Source organism: Notechis scutatus, chromosome 2 (genome assembly GCF_049901735.1).
Source record: "Notechis scutatus isolate UNSWTSFEM ecotype Mainland chromosome 2, rNotScu1.2, whole genome shotgun sequence".
Taxonomy (NCBI): domain Eukaryota; kingdom Metazoa; phylum Chordata; class Lepidosauria; order Squamata; family Elapidae; genus Notechis; species Notechis scutatus.
In genome coordinates this window covers 121,565,396-121,583,750 of record NC_142010.1, presented here as the reverse complement: position 1 = coordinate 121,583,750, position 18,355 = coordinate 121,565,396, and the positions used below count along the sequence as shown (strand labels likewise).

Below are 18,355 nucleotides of genomic sequence, written 5' to 3'. Positions count from 1 at the left end.
TCTACTGTATAGACCATTGCCACTGAAGAAGATACTGTGTGTATTTGCTTCTTTAGAACTGGAAGCAAATAGGAAGATTTATTAATTTTAACCTTTTATTGGCTTATAATTCTTACTTCTGTGGTACTGTTGTTAGGAATCTATGAGTTTCCTATGCCCCTGAATACTCTGTGCTGAAAGGGTGTTTTGTTGGAATTTTCAGCTGAAAATTTTGTTTTCAATGTTTCTATTCAGATTAATGAAAAAGTAGTGCGATTATCACAGAATAAAATAAAATCAGTGAAATGCTCGTGGGTTGAATGCAGACGTTTGGTCTTGCCTTATACATGATGTGGCCTAGGATTCTGGGCAAATGTTTTATTTTTCCCCATATAAAATAGTTTTCTAACATTTTTCAGCAATAAAATAACACCAATACAAATTCGGATTTAAAGAAAATGAATAACAGAAAATGGAAGATTTTTCTCAAGGAAAAACAACAACAAGAGATTGGGGGTGGTTTTTAGCCTAGTGTTTGCTGCACAATACTTCCAATAAAATAGAATAAAAAAGTAAAATGACCAAACATCTCTCAATTTTGTGCTTATTGTAAAACTGGCCTTCAGCATAGCAGCAATCTGCAGTTCTGTAGGCTATTATAACAGAAATAATGTTCCTTCTCCAAAATTGTCATTTAAGAAATTCAGAAATGATAACGTTTGAGACAGACGGAAGGAATTTGTGACCCTGACTACATTCAGACAACCACACTCAGCATAGCCAATTGTGAGAAATGCTGATATGGAAATCAACAATATCTGGTAGGTCACCATTTCTAAATCCCTGTTGTAAGACTATAGGTATTGTAGATTCAAAATGGTATTGAGCTTTTCTCCACATTTCAACTTGTATATGCTGGCAAAGTGTGCTTACACCAACACTTCTGAGAAAAAGCAACTGTGGTATCACACTCCCATAATCCTATCTAAATTGGCACCCTACAGTAGCTTCGAACTGAAAATTGTCCTTTCTTAGTCATTTGCACCTTACTCCAGAGAACTGATACAGTTGGGATCAGGCATATATTCCGGATTTCAGGTTCTCAACATTTTTTTTTCTTTAAAGTGAAAACAGCCAACTTAAGCACGCCTTTGAAAAAGCATTGGGAAAATGTAAAATCTATACCGTGAATAGCTCAGAACTGCTTTCAAGTGCTCTAAGTTCAATAAGAACTTGATACATCAAGAATTAAAAGTAATAAATCCAAGAGATGTGTGTGAAACAGTACAAAAGCTGACAAATATGATAGTATTTTATGTTTACACAACCCATTAAGCACAAAGAAGTCCCGCGAAGTGTTTTTTTAGACCTGGTATTCTCATGATGGAGTTTTGATTGTACTCATAGTCTACCATGATAGCAAGCTTAACTCATCCATAGTGATCTCAGTTTTAAAGTCTCTTCCCCTGCTCCATCTATTCCTGACCAAGATCATGATATATGAACAATCTGCAAGATAAAGCTGGCATTCATTCCTATTGGCCAGTTGAAGCTGGTGAAGATGTGTCTTCTCCTCTTCAGTCACTGATCAGTGTCCTTCATGGCAGTTTTAGCTTGGACCGCAGTATAAGCTAGGCACCTGGTTTCCATAAAGGCACTCCATATACAGTAACTGCTAACCTGTTCAGGCATTGCATGGGCTGGTTATATATAACTATACAATCATGTACCTATCAGTCCACCTATACCTTATTAGTGGTCTTTCAAACGATTGAGAGACTTACAGTATAAAGGAGAATATTTGTAGCACGGGGTTGAAAAGAGGAGTTCTTGGTGCTCTCTGAGCTTGGTTGTTTTCTTGCAAACATGTCATTCAGACTTATGATGTTACCTACTTTGGGCAATGAAATGTCTTCAAGAAAACAACCAGGCCTAGGGAGTACCAAGGAGCCCTCTATTCAAAACAGGGAGACCTTTTCTGTAAGAAGCAAGGATCGCATTGGATTTAAACTGAGAAAGGGATATATTGTTGATTCTGCCCAAATGAATACACTGAAGTTTTTCTGCTGCTCTAGCCGATAAAGGATTTTGCATGAAAGCGTAATTTTGCTTTCTTGAACATCATGCTGCACATTCCACTTCCAGGTGCTACCTTCTGTGCAGTTCACTATCTGCCCTGGGATTTCCTTGAAGCACTCACCGAGTCTGGATACTTGGGAGTTGGGCTGAGATTGATTGGAGTTCTGATAAGGGAAGAATCCATTTCCCCCTTTCTAGCTCCAAAGAAAAACAGTAAAACTGTCTGCCAGTCTACTTGAAGTCTCATAGAGTAGACAGGTTTATGGCCCCTCCTGCCATTTGAGCTTTCCAAAGAATGACAGGCTGGTGTTGAAAAACAACATGAGGTGTCACTCAGACGATTTGAAAAATGGTTAAATCCTTAATCCCAAGCACTCACCCATATTTGTCCAACCTGCCATGTTATACTTAAGCAGAACAGTTTCCTATTTCTCTGCAGCATTTCCCATGAGCAGCTGACCCTGGGTAGCAAGCGAGATCCACTAAACACTGCCCTTAATTGTCCTAGAGTAAAGCTATAAGTGACCGTCAGTTTGGTATAGTGGTAAGGCACCAGGCTAGAAACTGGGACTCTGTGAGTTTTAAACAGTCTCCCAGTTTCTAGCCTGGTGCCTTGATTACTACATCAAACTGGCTAACACATACAGCTTTACTGAGTTTTAAAAATTGGAGCCAGCTGGGTGACTTTAAGCCAGTCACTCTCTCTCAGCCCTAAGGACAAGGCAATGGCAAACCAGTTCTGAAATCTTACCAAGAAAACTTCAGAGACTTCAATATTGCCAGGAGCCAACACTGATTTAAAGGCATAAAATATAGATAGATAGATAGATAGATAGATAGATAGATAGATAGATAGATAGATAGATAGATAGACAGATAGACAGATGATAAATGATAGATATAGATAGATGATAGATAGATGTGTGAGAGGGAGGAAGGGAGGGAGAGAGAGAGAGAGAGATTCCGTAATGGGAATGTTGCTTCCTTATCCACACTGTTTCCAATTTTTATATTGCTAGTTATAAGAATTTTACTATGTTTAAACATGTGCTAAATTTCTGTATCTATTAGAAACATTGCCACATTATACCGATTGCTACATTGAAATATTGCTGCATTAAACATTACTATACATTACACTCTATAAATTTATTTTTTAGAAAATCTGTTGTCTTTCAATCCTTAGACTGGAGAGTCTAAATTACTGGCTTTAAGTGAGAAGCAACTGCACTTCTAGTAAAATGATACTACATTATAGAGCTCCATAAGGAAAAATTCAAACTGCATTCAAATTAATAAAGACCAAATCTAGCAATGCTAGAAATGAAAATTAATGAAGATTCAACAAGGATTTATAGACTGTCGTACTATGCTAAACTCTTCTTCACCCTGGTGTTATCCAGATGAACTATTTACACCTACCAGAATTTCAGCCGTTACAATGAGAAAAGGATATCTTTTTGACTGTCTATATTTCTGGGCCAAAAATCACCATGAGACAAACCTGCAAGTCTTTTATTTCATAAAATTAACTCATAATAAGGACTTGCCTAAAAATAAACCCCAAGAGAGACAAACCTGTTCTTCCATTCTCAACTACTGTACATAAATGCAAAGTTTATGGTCTCACAAACAAGACAAAGATACCAGAATGGCAACAGGAATTTTAGTAATTTGCATTGCACTAATACATCTTAGCTGAAAGCTAGTAGCGAGAAAAGTTCTGCGTACATAAGGAAGGGATTAATTCCTTTATACTTGTCAGAGGCGATAAATTTACTTTGATTTTTTATTAGTTTATAACATAAACTACAAAAATACCACAGTAGGAAAATAGGAGAAGGAGAAAGGAAGGGGAAAGTATAGAGGAAAGGGAGAGAAGGAAGAAAAAACCCTCTGGTGCAGCAGAATAAGATAACAGCAACAAACCTCAACTTTTTACTTTTACATAATAGTATGAAGTAGCCATTTCTATAACAACAAACCTATCTAAGCGATAGAAACCCAAATTAAAGTTGCATTTTTTTTCCACATCAAGTCCAGAAATGGCTTCCAAACAGAAACAAAAGTAATTGTGATTTTTTTTTTCTTTAATCAAAGCAGTCAATTTTGCCATCTCTGTCATCGGCTTTTTCATCCACTGTGAGAATCAAAGTGTCCTTCCGTTTTCTGCATAAAGATGACCTTATGCAGAGAAGGTAAATTTCGAATGTATCTCTCTTTAAATTTATTCCAAAGCTAATTCGAGGTACCATTCACAGTTTTATGGTTTTTGAAGCTTAGATCAAAACTTCGGTGAAGTTGAAGAGATATGAAGATAGGTTTTTACATGATGGATTTATATCTTTCTGGCTTTCCACATGACTAAAGGGGATAGGCTCCAATTTCTTCAGTCACAGTTTGTATCTATTTCAGATCTTGCACATGATGGGCTACAATTCATAAAGCATCAATTTCATAATTTATAAAAAAAGGTATTTTCCATCTAGTGAGGTCCTTTCTCCAGAAGCAGTCTTTCTGTCAGCATCTTTCTGGATCCCCAATTATCGCTTTCCTTCTGGCACGAAATCCTACGGAGAAAAACAAAAGCAATGTAAGTTACAGAAAAAAAAATTCTATAGAAATCTAGATTTTTTTAAAAAAATGCAACTACGAGTTTGTTCTCTCAGTGACAAGACACTTAATATTTGCAAGTGAAAGAAAAATATTTATGTACTTGTTTATTTATTACATTTTTATGCTGCCCATCTCCCCTATAAGGTGATTCTTGAGCATATGCATGCTTCATTTCAGCCGAAAAGTACCAATCTCATCAATGCAAGTTTCAAACAAAACAAAAAAATTCCATTTGGATATTTAACTGCCATCAGCCCCTGACTATAAACAAACTGGCAAATGAAAGTGAAGAAGAAGAGTGCTAAAAGGAACTTGTCTAATCCTGAATGTTTATAAAGTAAAATGATTAATTAGCAACGGAATGGTCAGGAAGAGAATACCTCATTCTTTTCCTTAGTCATGGATTCCTCTGAAGCTAATTTCCCTCAGATTTAATGCCACATCTGAAAATAAGCTTTATTCTCTTTGGTAATTCCTTTGATTAAGGTATTGTTTTCTGCTTGCTTGTCTCATATTAATCCCTGCTTATCTGGGTAATGGGAGGGGGTCTTTATGTTTCCTTCTTAACTTTTTTATTTTCTCTTTTGATTAGTGTGTAGACATGATTTATTGCTATGTATATCTATTGATGGGTGGTTTGTCTGAATGTCAATCTTCTAGGAATTTTTTGGATTTGGCTTGGTCTAGGATGCTATGAATTTTATTCTTCCAAAAAGATCCATACTTTTTTGATATATATAGGGGAGTGCTGTTGGGTCTTAGCAATGAGTCCTGATATATATTTTCTTCTATTGGATTCAGAACTCAATTAAAGGAAAATAAAACTCAATGCCACAGTCTATCAGCATGGAAAATGAGTATGCCAATCATGGAATTCTAAAAGGGGATCATATGTCACTGGCTGATATTTGTAACTGTTTAGTCACAACTCCTTGCCCTTCTAAAAATGCTTTAGGGGAAAAAATGTCTTGAATAGATGCATACTGCTTCTTGTCTGCTAAGTTAAGAATGCCTCCCACCTCAATTTGGAAGCCCAGTAATATATTTGTGTGAAAATCCCAAAAATGTACTTCTAAATTCTTGGATGGAAGTGTGGGAATTGATCCCTTTGCTCCATGTCAAACATCTTGCAGAAACCAAAGGATATTTGAAGCATGCCGACGTCTGCCTAAAACTTGAATCAGATCAGCTAATATTTAAAATGGGTTTTAAAGTTTTGACGTGACAGTAAGTCATCTCGTTTATCAGTTGAAAGAAAAGAAAGTGAGGGTGACGTTAATCTCAGATGAAACTGGATTAAAGCAACACAGAACCAAATTCAGGAACTTTCAGCCAGAAATCAAGTAAAGATGGAAACTAGAGCCAAAGAAAGTAGAAAACCAAGAGGGATGATTGTGTCTAAATAGCCTCCAGGGCAACGCTGGCTGTGTCGTTCCCCTAGAAACATTTGATCAAGGAAAAAAGCAAAGCTTTGGCCCAAGATGCCAACACCAAATGACTGGACAAAACCATGTGGCTCCGGCTGGCACTTCCGTTCTGTTGCTTGGCAACTACATATGCATGACCAAAGATGATCAACAGAAGGCCAGAGGGAAGAGAGGCTACTCAGCCCCTGCACTCAGACAAACAAAACCTGGGAGAGAAAGCTGCTTTAGGAAAGGGGATAGTGGAAAAGGAAATTAGATTGGACAAATTACCCTCGCACACACCGTTTGTAGGCTAAACAAGTGGGCTCTGTTGCCTCTTGAGTGGCTCACAAGTAGTACATTCTAGTATCTGGACAATGTTCGACTAGCATGAGGCCTTGGTCCAAAAATTAACCCTTTGTTCCTTATTACATTGTGTATAAACTATTTGGCCTCATGCAAATAAGGAGATGCCAACTTTTGGCTTATAGCAGGATATGGGGACTGCTAGAAAGAAAAAGAATGTTATAATCCACCATTTTTATTAGTTTAAAAAAGCTACCCGAGAAAGAGTATGATCCTCAGTTTTTTGGAAGAAGTTGCTATATCCTTTCTATACCGTAAACAACAAATCTTATGAAACATTAAAGACTAGTGTACCTCCTGTCAAAAGATAATTCAAATACCTATCCTAAAGGATAGCACAAAGCAAATGAGGAACAGACCACATTATGCTCATCATCCAAACTGTCCCAGTATTACTCTTGTTGGCAAGTTTTAAAAATGGACACTGATCTGTGGCCCAGAATATCACATAATAAGACACTAATTTACTTGTGGTTTTGGATATCACACAATACAGATAGTCCTCGACTTACCATTTGTTTAGTGACCATTCAGTTACAACGGCACTGAAAAATGCGACCTGTGACAGGTCATAGTATCCCCATGGTCATGTGATTAAAATTCAGACACTTGGCAACAGGCGTGTATTTAAGATAGTTGCATTTTCGACGACCATGCAACCCCCATTTCTAACTTTCCCAGCTGGCTTCCAGCAAGCACAGCCAATGGGGGAATCCAGATTCACTGAAGAATGGCATGAGTCACTTATCAATTGCAGTGATTTGCTTAACAACGGCGGGAAAAAGGTTGTGACATGGGGCAAAACTCACTTAGCAACTGTCTTGATTAGCAATGGAAATTTTGGATCCAAAATACCTGTAAACTACCAATCTGATAAGGGCTGATACTGAAATAAATGCAAGCTCAAATCCTCACTGACCACAAAGATTCTGGTTGACTGACACTACCTGTCAGTCCAATTTACTACAAGAAAGTGTGGTGAGAGAAAATGGGGAAATAAGAGCAATAAACAAACAAACAAAGCCCCTGCATCTGCTACTGATATCCCCGCTCTGCTCCTTTCATGAAACACTTCATTACATGCCTTATCAGCACAAGCTGCAGCAAAGGCCATGAGCTAGACTGTCATGATAATGATCGATAAGACAAACTCATGGAGAAAAACCCTGAATGAACCATTTACCATTATGACAATTCAGCTGCAATCAGAGTCCATCAAATCAAGATATCTAAGATTGTGCATGGAAAACAGTTGCTCTGTTATCTGATCCCCCAGACGGGTTGCTTCTTTCTTTCAACTGAAGAAGTGTTACCATAAAAGATCAATGCTATTTCTTGAAATGCCTCACCTAGATCTAATCTCGAGAGCCCGGCAGACTTCCTGAGGGTAAACAGGTATGGCAATCATCTTGCCAAAGAATTGGTTTCCCCCTTTCAGAGGAAAGCAGGTGATGTAATGAGCTATCATCTCAAATTGGGTTCCAACTGATCAGAAGACAGGAACCAGAGAGGGCTCTCAGACTCTCTCAGACTCTCCTAGAACTCAGGAACACAAAAATACATCATAAGATTTTATATTTGCTGCAGATATATTAATGCTTAGTCATGCATTTTTATCCTTAATCCTGACATTTAACTTGCTTCATTTCTATACAGAGACAAATTTACTGACAACATCAGAATTTCACATCTCGGCTTCAGAAGTCAATTTTCACAACCAAGAGTTTTCTGGCTTTAGCCATTATTGCTGTTATTTTTTATCTCACATTTTTGATATATTTGGGACAATACAAAGCAGTGAACATATCTAATACCTTCCTTCTAACTTCCCCAACAACCTTGTGAGGTGAGTTGGATTGAGGGAGAGTGACTAGCACCTTAACCATTGTACCAAACTGGCTCTCCATAATCCATGTAGCCATGATTAAACCATGAGAAGATCCTAACATCCAAAGCAGAAGTGACTACGTATCTCTACCAATATTGTAAATTTTGTTACAGTTTTGATCTACAGCATATCTTCACGCTCAGGTGTTCACAATTGTACCTGTGTAACATTTGTATACCATAATTTGTACGGATATGCCAGTCTCTATAACAGTTATTTCTTCTTCCCCTTTGCCATGTAGTATTTAGGAAGGAAAAATTGTTTCTTGGCACAGTTGCGAATTAACAGCTTGAAAAACACTATTCAAGAACTAAAAGTATGCTTACAGAATATCTTCGTTCTTCTTGTTGGATATGTGTGTGAATAAGCACAGAGAGATAATTCCATGTATCACTGAGTTAACCTGTGTTAAAAAAAAATCTACTGTGGTATCTTGGTACTTTGTTCATTGATTCTGGGAGCCATGATAAGTACCAAAAATGACTAGTACCAAACAAATTTTTCCATAAGGAATAATAAGTGAGGGAACCAGCACTGACACCGACACTGTTCTAGCTTGCATGTCAAGTACCAAACAAGTGATGAGTACCGGGACAAAATTTTAATGTCAAAATGCGTTGAATACCAAATTCAATGAGTTTCAAAGCAGTCAAGTATCAAGGTATGACTGTATATGGCTTTCTAAGGTTCAGCAGAAAAAAATGGTTTTTGTTTATCCTGCCTTTTTATTTCATGTACAACTCAAGGGGGCGAACATATCTAATACAGGTAGTCCTCAACTTAAGACCACAAATGAACCCAAAATTTCTGTTGTTCAGTGAAATATTTGTTAAGTGAGGTTTGTCCCATTTTACAACCTTTCTTGCTGCAGTTGTTAAGTGAATCACTGCAGTTGATAAGTGAATAACCTGGTTGTAACCTGATTGTGAATCTGGCTTCCTCATTGACTTTTCTTGTTCGAAGGTCGCAAAATGGGATCACGTGACCCCAGGACAGTGCAACCATCATAAATATGAATCAGCTGCTAAGCATCTGAATTTGATCACATGACCATGGAGGTGGTACCTTGGTGCAAAGGTCGTAACTGTGAAAAATGGTTGTAAGTTACTTTTTTTCAGTGCCATTGTAACTTTGAACAGTCACTAAATGAACTGTTGCGAGTCAAAGACTACCTGTACTCTTTCCTCTTCCTATTTTCCCCTTAACAATCACTACGTGAGGTTGGGTGGCCTGAGGAACTGGCCCAAAGTCAGACTGGCCCAAAGTTACTCAGCCAGTTTTCACGCCCAAGGCAGCACTAGAAATCATCATCTCTTGGTTTCTAGGCCAGCAACTTCATCACTACACCAAATGGCTCTCCTTTTTCATTTTTATTTTGATTGAATGCAGTAGAAATTTGCTACATGTATTTACAAAAGATCTGCTTTTTCCAGGGAATTTAATCAGAAATAGATGAAGGTACAATAGATGGATTGTATGTCAGTGTGGAGATGGAATCTGGCTTTTGCTCATAGTAGCAAAAACTATGCATGATTTGGTCTTCTTATAGCACTGTGTCCAAATTCAGTTCCTTTAGGCTTAGGGGTGCTGCCTAAGCAGGTGACAGGTCCACTTGTTGTGTATGACAGAACAGGCAGTGCTGATAAAAGGGCCATTCTTGTTCAACACTCATTTCAGGAGTCAGGCAGAAAGAAGCATTTTATGACTGGCAGAATAATACTTTGTGGAATTAAATTTAGTCTGTGAGGTGAACTGCATTTAAAAGTTGATCTTAATATCTTGACAAAGCACAACTTTTATTTGAGCTACAGATCTTTCACTACATCCGGGGATTTTTCCTAAATGAATGAGTGCTATTCACCAATATCTTAGGACTGCACTCACACCCATTTTTTTTGCCTGGTAAGTTAGATGTACTTGTACCTAATAAACCTACCCAGACCTCAAAATCCACCAAAAGTGAACATCAGGTAATGTACAGTATCCCACATCAAGACATCTCAGATTCTCCAAGCTTACAGCTTTTTCACAGAGATGAAAGTCTAGTTTGTGAGCGCATATTTAAACTCCTAGATCTGGGAGCTCCCAGAACTACAAACTCACATGTTAGTGAGGTTGAATGATGAAACCAATGCAGGCCACCCCTGCAGTAGAGCAGGAGATCTCCAGGGTCAAGAATCCTGGCCTTGCAACCCACACTCACTTCTGCACCAACCACCAAGTCGCAGAGACTCTCTGAGGCCTTCAGAGGAGGAGTTATAAACTGCTGGCCTCTATACAAGGGCACAAGCTGTAAATGAGCAAAAATCACCTCAATCAGCAGGACAGGAAGACAACTTCATCCAGAGAAAACAAGGAAAGAGACAAGGATGAAATAATGATGTGTATCTAGATTTATCTGCTTGCCATTAACTTCTCCTGCTCCTCCACCTTGTTCTATTCAGCCAACATATGCTTAGCACTGCTCGAGATATTCTCTTGGCTAATTCATTTGGGGTGTTTTTCTGATTCTCTGGGAAAGAAAGGAACAAGAACTTGTCAGGACATGGAATTTTGTTTATCTCCAAAGCTGTGTGGGCTGCAAAGCAAAGCAGGAAAGGAAATTATTCTGGCAGTTTTAATCATACAGACTTCCCCTGGCAATTACTAAGTCTTAATCCCACCACCCATTCCCTTAATTTTGGCCCTTGAGTTCCGAATGTAACCACTCCGCTATTTCCATCCATTTTAGTAACTTCCTACTCATGCAAATATGTGCCATAGAAGAGAACTTCACTTTGGTGCGCAGATACCATCTGCTTGGCACTCTATTTCTGAGTATGCTTGAAGTGTGGTAAATCCATTAATTATGGATATAACAGAAATGTACATGCAGATGCATCCAGAACAAAGTTATTTTTCAAACTTGTGTTCAAGCAATGAGGAAGGAAGGAAGGAAGGAAGGAAGGAAGGAAGGAAGGAAGGAAGGAAGGAAGGAAGGAAGGAAGGAAGGAAGGAAGGAAGGAAGGAAGGCAGACCAAGGTTATCTTCAAAAGGTATAGGAATGTGATATAATGAGGCATTGCTTGTTGGCTAAGCTATCTGAAAATTGATCTTTACTTTACATTTGAAATGCCCCCAATAAAATACATTCTTATTCTGAAGGATTGACATTGTAGTATTATAATAAAATCAAGTACGTAGGTGTTCAAAATAATTCTCAACTTCCACTTCCTGCTCCACTCTATTCCACTTCCTGCTCCACTTCTCCACTTGATTTTGAAAATCCTACTGCTTCACAATGGAAAAAACTGAGGTGCACCAAAACACCCTGATACCTGAAGTGGAGCTGTCCGACATTGTGTAATGTAAAGAAAATCTACAATATTTTCTCTGTATGGGCAAGAGTCTGGGCCTGAATTGGCTACATGGGGTGTGTCAAACTTTTCAACTTTCAATTTCCAACCATTAGGGGTGCACAAAAATTGTGGACATGCCTTGGGGATTGTAAAGGTATTTTGGTTACTTTAATATAATTTAGACACGCTTGGTAAGTATCTACATAAATATCATAACTTTTTAACATTGTGTTTGTTTCATTTCAATTGGGGTGATGGAGTAGAACATTCAAACAGCACAAGAAGTTCACAGACTCTGGGAAAGTGCCTTTGCCAGCTTAGAATTAAAATCTCAGATAAGCCATTACGGCATTAAATGCCTAATAGACTAATTTCTCCAGAAGAGAGAAACTTAAAAAGGAGAAAACTCAGGCTGAAGGGGAGGGTGGGTCAATCACTGGATTCAAAGATACAAGTTTGAAGAAGTCAATGAATCAGAAGCTCAGTAAATCTGGACCAGCTTTTCCCAATTTCATGGCTACAGCTTTTGTGGATTACAGGTTGTTGAGAGTTTTCTCCCCAAAACCAGGTTAGAAAGGGCTAGGCTAGATATTTAGCGGCTTGTTCCACATTAAGAGTTACATTGAAATGAGAATTTGGCCAGCTGTTACTGCTTCAACCACTATATCATTTGATCTGAAACCAGAACCTGATTTTTAAAAAGTTAAGATGGAGACCACAGAATTGTGATCAAAGACCCACCTGAATTTTGAGTGTCACATGTGCACCACATTTAAAAATGGGGGAACTTTGATCACACTTCCATGACTGCCATTTTGACTTTTTTTTTTTTTTTAGCATACCCAAGGACATCCCTGACTCAAAAAAGATTAAAGTACTACTACTTTTCTACTACTGAAATGCACGTGTCAATTTGAAGTACTGAGTCCATTCTTGGCTACAGCTTTCCAGTATTTTGTATTAAATAGTAAAATGCTTGTAGGGCCTGTGTTTACTTAAGAAACTAATCAGAGGTTAGTTATTTAAATATGCTATTAAATATGTTTTGTTGATTATTTTAATACCATAGCCAGTAAACAGGAATGCTTGCAGTACCATGGAATATCAATGCAATGGAGAAAATCATACACTCTTCTGTTTTCACCTCCAACTTGGCCAAATCTAGCCCACACAGAAGGGTATGACCATGATGGGATAAAACAGATTGAAGACAGGAACAGAAACATGGCCCTCTATAAATATATTGTTTGATTGATTGGTTTTTTTAATCCCACCTTTATTATTTAATAAGTAACTCAAGGTGGCAAACCTACTTAATACTGCTACTCCTCCTATTTTCCCACAACAATCACCATGCGAGATGAATTGAGCTCTGTGAGAGAGTGACTGGCCCAAAGTCACACAGCCAGTTTCCATGCCTAAAATGGGATTAGAACTCAGCCCCCTGCTTTCTAGGCCAGCTATAGTAGACCTACTATCAACATCAACATCATGTTACCCCAACTATCAAAACTATATCAGCAGAGAAAATGCTGAGAAAGGGGGTGGGATTAGTTCAGGCTGAATACTGATAACTAGTGTCAGATTCTTCAATCATCCAGCTTTCGAAACTGTCCCTCTGCAAAAGTTAGGGTTAGGGTTGATATAATTCTACTGGTATCAGACAGTTCCTGCCATGAAGCACACCTCCTGAATAAGTGATGTTGAAAACTGGCTTACTGGCTCCAGATTTCTTTCAATTTAATTACCACCTGCACCTCCTAGTGTTCAGGAATGATTTGAGAAGGAAGACGAGGTTAAACTTTGGTGAAAAGGAAAATAAGCAGGTATTTTACTTCTGAGATAAAGATATATTTCTGTATTTATTACCACATTTTGCTGGTAACTGATTAATAAATAACTATGCTCCAGACAGGTGCTGTCTGCTAAGCTTTAGCACTTCTTGTTTAGATGAAAGTTGAGTCACTTCCTTTTATGTTAGCAAATGAAAGATGTGTCACAGAAAGAACAGATCATTTTACAATGAAAGGAAACAATAACTTTTTCACGCATTCATCCAGCGTTTCCACGTAGAAATTTTATACGGGCTGGTTAACGCAATGATGCTCGATGCCATAAACTATAGAAAATCAAGAATCGTTTAACAGAAGCAAAAAAAAAAAAAAAAAAAGTTGATCTGAATCATATACCCTAGATCAGGGGTGTCAAACTCAAGGCCGGGGGGCCAGATCTGGCCCATGGGGTGCTTAGATTCGGCCTGTAAGGCTGCCCTGGAAACAGTGAAGAACTGGTCCGTGGTACCTCTACCAGTGAAAACGGAGCTCAAGGCCGTTGTAGCCAAAAACAGAGATTGGGAGCCCGTTTTTGCTGGCAGAGCACTTGGGCCGCCACAGGCACCCCCAACACAAGCAATGTCGAGCTGGCCATGTCCACCCCCCCCCCTCCGAGGTCAAACACAACCCTGATGCAGCCCTCAATGAAATTAAGTTTGACACCCCTGCCCTAGATCCAAACATAGGAATCTAATGATTGTGGCTGCTTTTGTGATATTTGCACAGCCGTTACCCTTTACCCCACTGTGATTTTATCTACTTGGACATCATAGATGTATGCATCATTGACCTATGATAAGTAAATGCTCTCTTGTAACAGGTGGACATGGGAAATACATTAAAGGCCTGATCTTAATATTTGACAGGAATTTAAGTCTGAAATAGGCAACCTGATTTCTTTCTCCCAAACAGCTGCAGTTGTGAATTGTTATTATAAGTAAAATCTCCTCCTCTGTAAAATAATTCTGCCACAAGCTTCTTTGGAACTGGATTAATACTTTACCCCAAAGGAATTTATAGTAAAAAGAATGCTAGCCACAAGTGAAGTCCATCTACCATTAATCCTACATACCAAAGAAATCTGCTGAAGGGAAGGGGAAGTGTTTTTCTTTTTCTTTTCTTTTACAACACACAAGGTCACTCAGCCATCTCTTTCAACTTGTTTCCACTTCTAAAAAGCTAGCAAGCTATCGGCAGCACTGGCCTATTTACAAAGTTTTCTTATTTTTCCCTTGTGCTTCCTAGAATGACTTTGTAACATGCAACTTTGTAATTCCAAGTATTACCAAGGTAAAAGGAATAATACTTTTTTTTTTTTTTTGCAAACTACACAGTATTGCTATTAGCATGTTGGGCTTTTAAAAAAAACTCAAATATGATAGAAGAGATCCTCCTTTAACCTTGCATTTTAAAAAAGAAAATGTAATGCCCATCTGCCCCCATATAGCCTTGTGAATATTTGTTTGGATTTAAAACTTTCCTACTAAGAAAGTGCCATACTGAATTTCCCAGGCAAAGAAAGCATTAGAACAACCCAGTCGAACGGAACTATTTCTCCCTGTGTATCCTTTCCTCTAACCAAATGATACGAAAGAATAAAGGCAAAAATATTCAATTTAACAGATCTCATCAGCAAGGTGATGTTAACAGATCTCAACAGCAAGGTAAATCAACTGGAAATCTCCAGCAAAACATTCAGCAGAAATGGTTCTCCCTGCATATCTAAGTCAAGGCCTCATCTACCTATTGGTTGCTCCTTGGTCTGACAAAAGGAAATGAATCAACCACCTGTCCACTTTTTTTTTTGGTGCAAACTTGTTAACTTCCCGCACTGGAGGTTCAAACTGAAGAAGAGGATCTCATTTGGCCACAAGCCTCACAAACTGCGTTTTACATTTGCTTAATTTGTTAGAAGGATGCTGTTGTAGACTGAAAAAGATAATTACCTTCAGCACAACAAATAACAATTTAACTCAAATCAGGATTCCCTTCTTGGCTATAGCCTGGCCTACTCACTGCACTTAAGAAGCATATCATTTCTTCAAACAGTGTATGTGTCATATCTGAACTGACATGCTGGTGAAAGAATGAAGAAAATTGCTTTCTCTTTGGTTTCTAAAACAAGATAATAAACACCAAGGTGATGTTAAATTGGTCTAAACCACATTGCTTCAGGAGGCAACTGGATTTCTTCACTGAAGTTTCTTCCCCAATTCGAGGAATGGCGAAGTCTAAAACTGCTAGGTTGACAGAAGTTTTAGTTTTAAACTACAGGTTTTTTGCCCATCCACTGTCAGTTTTTACCATTTTACAATCCTGTCCAAACATCACAATTCTTCCTTAGATGATACCAAGGCAGACCCATACACATGGCTCCCAGTGTTTTTAAAATACTTTAAGAAGGGTTTCTATGCAGTTTCAGACTGTTTCTATTCTATTCATATTTCCTCAGAAAGAACCCACTTCCATGGCTGCAGAACTTCATCTCTCTGGTCTCAGCATATGCCCTTTACATGTCTGTCTGTTTATTTGATTTGTCCTTTACCATTCATTTAAGATTTTCTTAGTTGGTACTCAAGCAGCTTGTCAGGAAACGTTGCTTTGAAGTCAGGACTAACAAATTTCTGTATAAACTGTCACTTGGGCCAGATAAGCTATCAAAACAGAAGCCATATAAGGTAATGCGCACTTCTATTGAAGGTGAGCATGCAGCAATCTCATTTTGGATGATATGTGCCAAGTAAACCCACCTAAAGACAACAACCTTGCTATCTTCTTGCTATTACAACAGTATGGATAACACATTACCACTTGGGTTCTTGAGGTTCTTAATCCTAAATCAAGATTAAATGAACATAATTACTGCTCTCATAACATGCTGCCTTCAAATAACAATAGGGCTTAAAATAATGGCCTGATTGACATCACATGTTAAAACAATCCATTTTTTTAAAGCCTAGAACATTACACAAATCCAACGCACCACTTGATGCCTAACATGGACCCTCTTCAGGATTCAGGATATGAAATCCCTCCAACAATCTTATTTCATTCTCTCAGCTTTGATTCTGACTTACATCAGTTATAAATTTAAGCTGTGACCCTGCCAACTCCTCAGTTTCATAGGAAACCATGAAACCATGATGTTGTTTTGAAGTTCTTAAACACACAAGCCTCTACATAGTTTAAACAAAATTCCCTCCTCCCCTCAAAAATCAGGAAATAAATGGAGCCTCATCATAGCTGACACGAGTTGGAGCGGCCTACCAATTTTGCCTCAGTGCCTTGCCCACTGCAGCCCTTGCTACTTACAAAAACAGGTTACCCAATTCTAGGTTAGAAAGAGTTATTTAGAGTTACATGAAGATTTATGTTTAATGGGATTGCAAGGACCTGAAGGTCACACCTGAAACCACAAGTAGCAAAAACATTGTAATATATCCTGCCCAATTGTTGCTTCTTGTTGTTTTCTGTTAAGGGAAGAGACTTAAATTCTGATGATGGAAACCGGTACATAATTGACTATATGGTACATTGATTATTGACTATACTGTACCATACATATGAAGAATGGTTGCAGGCTTTGGGTTTGGCTAGTCTAAAGAAAAGGACTAGAGGGGACATGAAAGCAGTATTCCAGTATTTGAGGGGCTGCCACAAAGAGGAGGGTGTCAACTTATTTTCGAAAGCACCTGAGGGCAGGACAAGAAATAATAGATGGAAACTAATCAAGGAGGGAAGCAACCTGGAATTAAGGAGTAACGTCCTAACAGTGAGGACAATTAACCAGTGGAACAGCTCGCCTTCAGATATTGTGGGTGCTTCATTATTGAAGGATTTTAAGAAGACATCGGGACAGTCACTTGTCTGAAATGATATAGGGTCTCCTGCTTGAGCAGGGGGCTGGACTAGAAGACCTCCAAGGTCCCTTCCAGCTCTATTCTGATTGATTGATTACCACTATAATCATGTGTTCACACATACATGTTCTTTGCAAAAGAGGAACATTATTTTTATATCCAGGTAACAGTTGCCCAATCAATGTGGTAAATTAGCATAGCAAAAGACTGCCTAATTATCACAATGGAGTCCAGGAGTGGATCTGGAAGAGAAATTCATTTGTATCCTCTATGACAGTGATCCCTAACCTTTTTTATGCCGTGGCCCGGTACCGGCATCAGCTGGGCGCCGCGGCCCGGTACCGGCATCAGCTGGGCGCCGCGGCCCGGTACCGGCATCAGCTGGGCGCCGCCATCTTTTTTTGATGAAAAAGTGCTTCCGGTGAGCTTTCTACCCGGAAAAGCTCACCGGAAGCACTTTTTCATCAAAAAAGATGGCAGCGCCAACAACCAGCGACCCGGTAGGAGTTGTTCCGCGGACGGTACCGGTCCGCGGACCGGTGGTTGGGGACCCCTGCTCTATGAGACAGGCCTGCAGGTGAAGATTAAAGACAGCTATAGAGACAGGGTGGAGAAAATGTTTCAGAAACAATCCCCACCCTGCATTTGGCCTTTGGAGAGAGGCAAACCTGAACTTTTCCATGCAGTGTAAAACACAATAAAAGAGAATAAAGCCTTTAACTTAGAAACCATTTTTCCTAACATATCAATAGCAATGTTTCTTTAACACACTCATTTTGCATACATTATCGTTTCAAAGAATAAAACCTTCTATAATCACATGTCTCCCATATGTGTAGTCCATTTCTTTTTAGAACTGCTTTATTTTCCACACACTTTATTTTCCCACCCTAAAATATTCATAGTCTAAGTTTTGGGAGGAAATTAGAAACTGAATTCTCAACCCATTCTCAAATTCCATGTATAAAACCATGAAAAAAAAATGCAAATA

At 38.6% G+C, this 18,355-nt stretch overlaps 1 long non-coding RNA gene across 1 annotated transcript in view; it reads right to left on the bottom strand.

Annotated features, from left to right (window-relative positions):
* Positions 1-3,559: 3,559 nt before the first annotated feature.
* Positions 3,560-18,355, bottom strand: part of LOC148132217 (uncharacterized) — a 122,935-nt gene continuing 108,139 nt past the window's right edge. Inside the window, exon 2 of the long non-coding RNA XR_015747729.1 lies at positions 3,560-4,628. This is a non-coding gene — a long non-coding RNA (uncharacterized LOC148132217). The remainder of the gene's footprint in view (positions 4,629-18,355) is intronic.